This window comes from Callithrix jacchus, chromosome 8, assembly GCF_049354715.1.
Source record: "Callithrix jacchus isolate 240 chromosome 8, calJac240_pri, whole genome shotgun sequence".
In the NCBI taxonomy this organism is placed as follows: Eukaryota; Metazoa; Chordata; class Mammalia; order Primates; family Cebidae; genus Callithrix; species Callithrix jacchus.
The window spans coordinates 90,987,636-90,997,064 of record NC_133509.1 but is presented as its reverse complement, the minus strand read 5'-3'; the positions used below and the strand labels follow the sequence as shown (position 1 = coordinate 90,997,064).

General features: G+C 40.9%; 1 long non-coding RNA gene across 1 annotated transcript; it reads right to left on the bottom strand.

The window, feature by feature from the left end:
* Positions 1 to 873: 873 nt before the first annotated feature.
* Positions 874 to 8,709, bottom strand: LOC118145122 (uncharacterized). The gene is made up of 3 exons (XR_004730291.3): positions 8,471 to 8,709; positions 2,327 to 2,449; positions 874 to 2,225 (listed from the first exon to the last, which is right to left on the bottom strand). It is a non-coding gene; the product is annotated as an uncharacterized LOC118145122 (long non-coding RNA).
* Positions 8,710 to 9,429: the final 720 nt, after the last annotated feature.

Sequence of the window (9,429 nt, the reverse complement as noted above, 5' to 3'; positions counted from 1 at the left end):
TAGCTTATTTCTGCCTTCCTGATATTCAAGCTGAAGGAGGATGATGAAGAGGCTCTTGGGACCAAATTTCACACCAGTCAGTCAACCTCTCTGACTATCCCAACAGAGACTGGAGTGGCTTGATTGTACAACTTAGAGTTTGAAGAGGAATAGCTAAAATCCACACAAGAAAAACTTCTGTGGCTGATTTAAGCTGCTTTACACAAATTTTTCAAGTAAATAAAGCGTATTTTCACAATTTACAACATATTGTGGAATACTGTTCATCTTGGTGATCTGTTTCCCCAGGCCACATTTGGTATTACCTCCCACAGACCCTTGCACTTCCTTGGAATCAGGTATGACCCTAATAGGGACAGCACATTTTCTTTAGTTTATTTATTCATATTAATTTAATGCCTATTGCATGCCGGGTACCATTTGGTGAGCTGCCTTACACAGTTATCTGCATTTTATCTGTTATGCATGATATAATGGATGATCTTACACGTATGGACTTGTGCATTTCAAATAGCTCAAAGTAAACTACAGAGGGAATATGCAATTTAAGCCACAAACTACTCTTAAAAACTTTGCTTCAAAACTCCCACCAAGAATTGGACAGTTTGTAATTCCACTGATTTCTGGCCTCTGGATTAGTCTAATTTTTCTGAAGTGGCTATAGAAATGTAATTGCATTCAGCACATCATTACCACCATTATTTACAGCTTGCCCTTAAAAAGTAAACAAACTGGAGAAACTAGAGAAATTCTAAACCACCAAGCCCCCAAATTTCCATGAATCTTTATATTAATGTGATAAAAGACATAAAAGTTCTTGGCTGTGGTTTAATACTAGAAGATGATTCAGATGCAGAACATCTGACAAAGATTTAAAAAATTCTTTTTTAATGAATATGCAGATTAAGCAAACTCAGTACATAAGAACAAAATCACATATGTTATCAATTATTCGAAACACACAGTACAAATAGCCAATAAACACAGGTAGAACCCCTCAGTGTTGTTGGTAAGATTATGGGGGTGGGGAAAGATTGCTTAGAGCTGTTATGTTAATTAAGGAATAAAATGGCTCCATCTGTTTACTCCATCCCTTTGTTGAGCTACCAGTGCCTTTTGCTGTTTGGTTCTAAGTTGACACTGAGCTAGGGAGCCGATGCCTAAGTCCCTGGCCTCAGCTGGTTTCCACATTGAATAGAGCTTGGAGAGGAAGTCTGGCAGGCTGAGTCACAGACTCTCTCCACCACTCTTAGGATGAGACGGGCGGGATGGCATGGCAGGATTGCCTCCCCCCACGCGGATGTAGCTGTGGTTGTGGGTAAAATCTGTGGGGTCATCTTGCTTTACTTGTCCACATAATTTGCATGTAGCACTAACCCCATGTAGTACACAATGTAGCCACCAATAGTCAGCTTTGGTTGCAAGATCCTAGAAGAGTGGAGTTTGGGGTTTTTATTTGGTGTCTTCCTTAGGGCCCAAATCAGACACACTTTTTGCTAACTGCTGAGACATACATTAGACCACAAATTGAATATATTTTATTAAAAACGGGGGCTTCTCATGCATCCAGCCTTTACACATGAGCAAGTGACTCTTTGTAGCTTTCTTTATCAGCTCATGTTCCCTAATTATGGTAAAAATCATGCTATCCAAGGTGAAGGTGAGCATAAGAGTAGGGAAAATTTAAAATGCATTATGTTCATTACCATGCTTAAAGCCATTAGCATATATCAAAAGTCTTTAATAAAATAAACATCCCGTTGCTTTAAAAAGTCAGTGAAAAATCATATTATCCTCTCTTTTGTTTTTTCTATTCTCTTTTCTGGAGGCACTAAGAAGCAATGGCATATCAAGAAGGTAGTCAAATTTCAAGAGGAAAAATTCACCGAGCACCTGTCACATGGTACACACAGTCCTTTATGCACAGAGTGCCCCGTTGCCTCTGTCAGAGTCCACAAACCTTCCCTTGCTCTCAACTGGAGGCCAGGAGAATTATTGTTCTTTCTAGCCCTGTGATGAGATGAACTGGTTATCCCATTCTTGATTTCTTCCACCACCCTTCCCCGACGCCACGTCCACCCCTACACGAAGCAATCCTTGAAAAAAGTGGCACATAACTGCAAGCCTCATCCCACACAGGAACCAAGGAGAACAGCCGTTGACAATTAAGTGGTTCTCTAAACCACAGCAGGGCTCAGGGGCAGGAAAGTGTCAGGTGGCGGGGCCTGTTTAATCAGAAGAAAAAGACCAAAGTCATGACAACAGAATAAATATTCTTTGCGATGAACCTGGGGTAGTGACTCTGAGAAAAAATATTAAGTCTTACCTCAGCTGCAGCATTCTTAGGAGTGGAGAATGGTCTGAGATTGGGTTGCCCCAATTTATCAAATTCTTTGGACCCATCATTATCTTCCTCCAGAGATTACCACACTCAAGAAGAGGAAAATATCTGCAGAGTGGTTGGAGCGCAGAGGCATTACTCAAATTGCAAGGCAGAGGAAAGTGATGAGGATACTCTCTCCTCTCCTCTCCCCTCCCCTCCCTGCCCCTCCCCTCTCCTCTCCGGGAGGCATGGAGCTTCCTGAGGGGAAGGGTGAGGCTGTTTGTGAGGCATCAAGGGTGGAGCAAGTGCTAGGAGCCAGCGAGCGAAGAGGGATGGCGGGACATACCCCAGGAAAACAGGTGTCATAGGTATCCGTGTTTAGTTGGTTCTTCCTATTTAGGCTGCAGGAGGACAGCTAAGTGGATTGCTATTGTTAGTTGTTTCAACTTTTATTTCTCTCAGACTCTAATTTCCCTCTCAGAATCACCTGATCTTTCAATAAAAAGCCCTTCATACTATGCCATCTACACTGTCCATAATGTGCATGTCCATTCCAAACCATTTTTGGGTGAAAGGCATTGAAATAGATGCCAGTGGCTCTGGAGAGCACCAGAAATACACATGAGAAGCTCAAGACAGTGCGATGCAACTTCTTTATTGCTTCTGTAGGTTAGTGAAGATTCCCCTCATGATGATATACATAATCTAAGTTATATTCACCTTAACCACCAAATAAGATTGCAACCCAAGACGCTGTGAAATTCTTCTTCCTGCATTTATTTGAAACAGAAATCTCTTTAAAATCATCCAAATGTAATGGTGAGAGGGCATGTGGAACACTTGAATCCAGGGCACACAGCAGAGGTAGTCAAGAGTAAGGTAAACAGTGTGATGTGGATCACGGAAGCTCAGCATGCTGAGGAGCCCAAGATGCTGAAGCCTTCCTTCCATACTGGGAATCATCACAAAAATGCAAACAATGATGGTGAAACTCACTGAGTGGTTACAAAATGGTTACTGTTCTAAATGCTGTCCATGTAATAACTCATTTAATAAGCAAATATTTTTGCAAATCAAGTGCAAAGAGAATAGAAGAGTTCTATGCATTGTCCCTAATTTCCCTTGCAAGGCATACTAAACATTCAAATGAGCTTCTTCCTTGGTATAATTTATTATTTACTAATCATTGATGGTATCCTGAGAAAACCAGAAAGAGCCAGCCTCAGACCCAGTGTAGCAAGACCAACTCTACTAGATTCTACTAATAATGAGGTTCCCATCCCATGTTCCCAGGATCACAGCCTATTGCAGAGTGAGTACCAGTCTCTCAGTGGTATAGATTTGAAATAGGTTGAAATAATGTTCTGTTGTTTGAGCAACATAAATTGAAGCAGTATTGCTAAATAAGCTATCTTTTAATCAAACCAATTTAACTACCTTTTTCTATTTACAATCCATTAACTTTAAATACATAGTATTATACAAAACATAGAAGTCATTAATTAAAATTCCTACAATCAAATTAGGCTCTGTAGGTCTGGGACATTTAAAAGATAATGTATAGGGGTTGCCATAGAAACTCATCAAGTCATAATTCTGTACCTTTCTGAGTGAAAGCCTAGAGAAGACAAGCAATTTGGGGAGATACCAGCACCAGAAATTAAGTTCATCTGTGACTTAAGCTCTTCGTGATTTTGTTTACCAGCTATTCACCATGTGAATGAAAAATAGTAAAAAGACAAAAAAGATTCACATTTCAAGGCTCCCTAAAATTGCCAATGCCATTCTATAGCTGTTTCTCAGCACAGGATGACATGGGACTAGAAGGCTGAGTGATGACACTGTCATCAAACAGTGAGCTCCAAGGAGAAGCGTAATTGTTGCTTCTCAATGACAGGAGGCGGGTGGTTCCCTAGGGGAAGGGTTCTGCTTAATCCTTAGGTTAGAGCCCAGCTTCAGCTCAGTGTCACAGGTCAGTTACCACCCTCCAGACTGAACCATACACCAGCATAGGCTCCCTCCTCAGCACCTCTGTACATTCAGAGGTCTTGTATGACACGCTGAGAACTCACACCCTTCCAGGGCTGCTGGAGATCATATGGCTGACCACCAACTTTGATTTTAACTCATTTGTCAACCAAGACACAATTGTTGAACACTTTTTAGGCTTTTTGTGTAACTCTTTGCTTTCTCTCTTGCCTCATTTAGACGCCATTGAATCCAGGTTCTCTAAGACTGTCTTCCCCGCTGTCACACCAGGCCCGGTTTCTCTGTTTAAAACACTTGTATGAAAACTGAGAGATTATAAAATCTCCTTCCTAAGTAGACAAGTTGCCTAATGTGGTCAGGAAATGTGAACAACCGTAATAATCGTAAGGACATTATTAATGGCAGGGATCTATGTCACTTAGCTTTTAAAAGTCCAGAAGGTGAGGACAATAGAATCAATTGTGTGACTGTTATCAAGGGTGCTGTGTTATGTTATTTTCAGTGGAGGCAACTTCTCCCCTGCCTGGGAACGTTGGTGGTTGGGGGTCTTATGCAAAGTCAATGCTGACTGAATTGTGACAAAGTGAGGGCCAGAGAAGGGTTCTCTTTTTAGATGATGTGTAAGTGTGATGAATATGTTTAGAATGTAGATACAGATAACAGATTAGCAAACAAAGTAAATAATTAATTTTTTAGTCATCGAGACAATTCCAGTGTTTATTGGAGTTTCACTGGATTCTATTTGATTTGTTAGGAATTTACGTAACTTTCTAACTTTGCACTGGAGAGTTATTTATGAGGCAACTAATGAGGCCTGGATAGGGTCATCAGTGCTAAATTAACTGGCCACACCTGAACTAAAGGATTCTACCTGGGGGCAGTCTACTTTTCAACATAAACAACAGCTACGTGCTGATAAGCCACAGTGGTAATAAAAGGGGTTTGATTCTATAAATGGCATATGTTGCCTGCTACAAGAAGGCATGAAAATGTGCCTTTTCATGCCAGGCACCTTCCCTGATAATGGCTCAGTTTCCATCTTAGTTTTTACAAAATTACCTCTAGTCCCCTGAGACCACATTCATCAGAGGAAAGTCTTCACTGAAATTAGCTTGCTATAGAAAGTGTTAATGGCTACAGAATATTGTGAATGTATTTAATGTCACTGAATTCTACACTTAACAAATCAGTAATGATAAACCCCATGTTATGTATACTTATAATAAAACTGTGATTATCAAGGTTTTTTTAAGAGTGATATGGTGGAAGGTGTTAGGTTGTTCACACATTGCTATAAAGAAAATACCTGAGACTGGGTAATTTATAAAGAAAAGAGGTTTAATTGGCTTGCAGTTCTGCAGATTATATAGGAAGCATGACACTGGCATCTGCTTGCATTCTGGGGAAGCCTCAGGAAACTTACAATCATGGCAGAAGGTGAAGGGGGAGCAGGCATGTCATATGGTCAAAGAAGAAGCAAGAGAGGGAAGGCGGAGGTACCACACACTTTTAAACGATCACACGTCACACGAGGATTCACTCACTACTGAAGGACAGCGCCAAGGGGATGGTGCTAAATCGTTCATAAGAAACCCACCCCCATGATCCAATCACCTCCCACCAGCCCCCACCTCCAATACTGGGGATTACAGTTCAACATGAGATTTGGGCAGAGAAACACACATCCAAACTCTACCAGGGTGCTAGGGAGGGAAAGTGGGAAAGAAGGGTAAGAGAGCACTGAAAGGGAAGACAGAGGGGAGGAGAGGAAGGGATAAAGAGAGGAAAGACAGGGGGAGCAAATGAGGGAGGGAGAGAGAGAAAAAAAGAGACTGATGAGAATGAGTTTCAGAGTATAGCAGAAGTTTTTTAGGTAGACAAAAATGAGAGGTGTGGCAGTAGGTGTTTGTGATGCTTGTCCGCCTAGCATCTGAACACCCTTTCTCCTCTGGAGGAATCTCAAGATGAAGCTGAGCCTGGCATTTGAAGAATAAAGACTCAGGCATGTCTAAGAGAATACTTATGCCTAGGATTCTACATCTTGAGGGAGGGACTAAGATGCAGGTCAAGCCAACTGTGGACTGCTCTGTTGTGTCATTTTCTCTGGTTCTTGCCCATTTTCCTTTTTTTTTTCCCAGCCCTCATGTTAATTCTGCAATAAAATCCTTCTAGTAACTTTTTTTCTACCGAAGTTACTCAATGTTAGTTTCTGTGGTTTGCAATGCTAATACAAACAGAAAACAAATAATTACTCCCACACTGTCAAATAATACTTGAAATCAAGGTCAAAATAAAAATTCAACTTTTTAAAAAAACAAAATATAATATTTACTGAACTGATAGCCACAAATCTCCCTTTGTTGTGGAAAAACCAGTTGACCTTTCCCATTTACAGTCAAGCAGGGGCTTGGGTTGTTAGAAAATACTTTTCTATTCTATCACAAAATCCAAATTCCCTAGAATATCAGAAGGACTGATTTCATGTTCTTTTGCTTGCTCTCTTTTTGTTATGGCTTCTTAAAGGTTGTAGTAGGAATTCCCAAAGGGGCTGTCTTTTCCCTAAGAGTCTTACTAATGAGATGCCAGAAGCAGGGACATTAGTTAGTGGACCCTGGGCTACTCCACCAGAGTGAGACAAAAAAGGGCTGAGTAGGACCCAGGCTCCAAACCACAGAGCCCCATGCTGAGAAGCAACCTGATTCCCACTTGGGAGGGCAGGTGATGGGATGATTCTCTCCTAGCAGAAAGTCTTCATCTCTTTCTTTGAGTTTATCAACCTTGATACTCAAGACAGTTGAAGAAATCGTAGAGCCCTGATATGGTTTGGCTGTGTCTCCACTCAAATCTCATCTTGAATTCCCACATGTTGTGGGAGGGACCTGGTGGGAGGTAACCAAATCACGGGGGCAGGTCTTTTCTGTGCTATTCTCATGGCAGTGATAAGTCTCAAGAGATCTGATGGCTTTCTAAGACAGAGTTTCCCTGCACAAGCTCTCTCTTTGCCTGCTGCCATCCATGTAAGACATGACTTGCTCCTCCTTGCCTTCCACCATGATTGTGGGGCTTCCCCAGCCATGTGGAACTGTAAGTCCCTTAAACCTCCTTTTTCCCCCAGTCTTGGGTATGTCTTTACCAGCTGCATGAAAATGGACTAATACAAGCCCAGAAGTACCAAAACCCAAAGTCTATGTAGCAGCATCTCTGGCTGTGGGTTGACCAATGGGGTATTTCTGTTGACTTCTTCTTCATCCCCTCTCCTTTTTCTCTGATGATTTGCCCACATTTTTCAGAAATGGGCTGTGCACCAAAGCTTATTTACATCCTAACTCTAAGACAAACTATGCTTTTTAAAAAGCTGTATAATCTCTGAGGGTGATTTAAAATTTTTTAAATTATACTTTAAAATATATTTTTTATATCTTTTAAAAAATATTTTTTTTTATGTGCAGATCTTGCAGGATTGTTACATAGGTATACACATGGGCATGGTGGTTTGCTGCCTCCATCCCCTGTCACCTACATTAGGTATGTCTCCTAGGATGATTTCAACCAAAAGGCTGAAATCAGAATCCCAGAAGCCAGTATTGAAATTATTTGGGGTGAGTTTATTTTATCCTAAATGATGGGCATTTACTGCCCTTCTTCCCAAGATATGCACACACTCCCATTAGGATAAACACCAGTTTTCAATGAAGTGACCAGGGCAATGTGCAGCAGGTGTTTTTTTCAGGATGAATAGTTCCTGAGGGAAATTTGCACGCAGCATTGCCTGCTCCACATCTGCATGGTATCCACTGGGCACCATGCAGGTGGAAACCAGAATCCGGGTCCATCCTGGCTCTACCCCTCACCACCAGGCTGCTTGACAGCACCCCAGTTTGTACCTGCACTTGGAGAATTGTAAGGATTGGAGAGAAAACAGGGTGAGAACATGTTGAGCAACGCAAAGCACTCTAGAAACATCATTTGCCAGTGTCATGAGTTTTAGCTGTATGGCATGTGAGTGCTAATGCTCTCAAAGGATGGGCTCTGGAAAAGAAATCGGCTGAAACTTAAACAGTGACAAGTGCGTTATGCTTGCTTTAGTTTAAACAACAAAAGCTCTTTTTCTTCTTGCTATAGAAAAGAAAATTGAAATTGAGACCATGAGTGACTTACAGGTGAGTTGGTTCCTCTCTGAGAAGTTCGAAAATGTGTACGGAGGTAGAAATCATCATAACTTTGTTAACAGAGGTGTCCACTTTCTTTCCAAGAGGTATTAGGAGCACTGGCGTTTTTACATTTGATTTTCTTGCTTTTTTTCTCTCTGCCAATTCTGATTCCTCTAATGGAGAAAATACATGATTATCCTAGAGAAAGAGAAAAAAAAGACAATGTTACTAAGGAACAGGCTATTACTAAGGCAAGATTATGATAATGCAGAGAAGTCACATTTAGGAAACTATATAAAGATGTCTGACCCAAGGGAAAAAAATAAGTAAACAGATTCTGTCATGGACGTGGCACTATCTTTTGTAGAAATGGCACACTATTTTCAATTGCAATTTCATGAGTTTTTCAGAAACTAAAATAGCAATTAAAATAATTACATTAATGCTGACATAGACATGTTTGTGTTGTTTGATATTCTTGAAATATTTTAAGTCCTTTGCATAATCAGATTAAGTAACATAAACACAAAACTCTATAGCTAAAGGCCAGTGTGATCCCAGGAGAGACCAGCAACAGCAAATAAATTAATTCTTGTGTAAACTAGAGAGAAAGGAGTTAAGGCTTTGATTGAAGACTTACTATTTTCAAACCATCTTCAAGTTACATTACAGAGATATCTCCTGAAGTGAATCACTGGACACGAGAACTCACATGGCACCCCCTTCATTCCTCCCAAGACCCCATTGAAGGAGGCACATTGTGTGAGTGTGGGAAGACTTGAGCTCCATTTTGAAACAGTTTGCCAATTTCCCCCTCTTTATGACCTTGGGTAAATGACTCCAGCAATTTTGAGCAGGGTGCTGCCTTTCCTACACTATAAAAATGGCTATTATGTCTATCGATCACACAGAGGTGCCACAAGGCTTAATTTATTAGTTAATGTTTGTGTTACACTCCGCAGCTCT